A 1,776-nucleotide genomic window follows, 5' to 3' on the forward strand; every position below is an offset into this window, starting at 1 on the left:
GTAAGACATGAGGGAGGGAGAGGGAGGGAGGAGACAAAATGAGGAGCTGATACCAAGGGCTCAAGTAGAAAGAAAATGCTTTGAAAATGATCATGGCAACATATGTACAAATGTGATTGAAACAATGGATGGATGGATGGATGGATGAATGGATGGATGGATGGATGGATTGTGATAAGAGTTGTATGAGCCCCCAATAAAATGATTTATAATAAAAAAAAGAAAATGAGGAACATATTAAATGAGATGAATTAATAAAATTTTTTTAAAAAGATACAACTGCCTTTGTGAGATTCCAAGACTAACTATGGGAGTAGAATGCCTCATCTTTCTCCCACAGAGCGGCTGGTAGTTTCAAACTGCTGATCTTGCAGTTAGCCCAAATCGTAATGACTATACCCTATGCCACTATGGCTCCAAGAAACCAGAGATAAAAAATTCTTTTGGCGTGGGGGGAGCCAAGGGTTGGGAGGAAGAGAAGCTGACACCAGGGGCTCAATAAAAAGCAAATTTCTAGAAAATAATGGCAACATATGTACAAATGTGCTTGATCCAATTGATGTATGGATTGTCACAAGAGCTGTAAGAGCCCTCAATAACTTGTTTTTTTTTATTGCATTTGATCTTTATGTAAGAAATTAATATTTGATCTTCATGTAAGAAAGAAATATATGAGTGAACTGAAGGTAGGTAAATAAAAGTATCTGGAACACAAAGAGGAAAACATTGGGGTGAAAATCCAGAAAAGATCATTCAAACACAATGAGACAATAGCAAATGTTTTTACGTACGTGTAACTGAAGAATAAGAGAGGATGATGGGGCAGAAGATTTAGGTGAAGAGGTCCTGGGGAAGTACTTTGCAAAATTAAAGAACATGAAAAGGTAACAGTTCCAAGAAGTTTTGGGAAAACAAAACCACACCTGGACACTTCAAAATCAAAGGGAAAGGGAAAGTCTTACAGATATCCAGAGAAAGTGCAACAATATATACCGAGAAACGAAAGGATGACAGTAGACTTCTTATCGAGTGGGTGCAAACTATAACTCAATAAAACAATAATTTTAAAATATAAAACAAGCACCATCAACCTAAAATTCTTTATCTAGGAAAAATATCTTTCATAAATGGAAGCAAAATAAAGGCTTGTTCACACACACACAAAAGAGCTGAAATAATATCCTAGAAGACCTGCACTACAAGTAATGTTTGAAAAAGCATTTCTGGACAAAGAATACCTCGTTGAAATTTGGATCTATGCAAAGGAATCTGTTAAGTATGCTGGAAATGGCACCAAAACGTGCAAATATAAAAGGCACTTTTTAGTCTTATTTAATTCTCTTTCATAGAAAGTCTAAAGAAAAACATACCCATATCCTGATGGATTCGTGGTTAAGAGCTCAACAGTCTCTTTTTTATTGTTCGTAAAAAACAATAATTGAGTTGAAATATGGTTAATATAATGCAGAATCTATGGAACAATTAAGATAAAGAATATATGCTAACTGAAAAATCAAGGGAAACAAATCCTTTCATCACCGAGGATAGCTTCCATAATTTCTTAATGGATATAAAAATGGAAATGCTTTATTTATACCAATGAAAACTTATCACCCAAAGCAAAGAAATCTAATGGTTTAGTTAACTTAAGAAGCCTTATATTGTCATTGTTGACATTGTTTGTTTGTTTTAATCAATTTATTGGGGATCGTACAATTCATCACTATACATAGATCAATTGTGTAAAGCACATCTATACATTTGTTGCCCTCATCA

Source organism: Echinops telfairi, unplaced genomic scaffold (assembly GCF_000313985.2).
Source record: "Echinops telfairi isolate 266 unplaced genomic scaffold, ASM31398v2 ScPeMD7_3533;HRSCAF=4204_0, whole genome shotgun sequence".
NCBI lineage: Eukaryota > Metazoa > Chordata > Mammalia > Afrosoricida > Tenrecidae > Echinops > Echinops telfairi.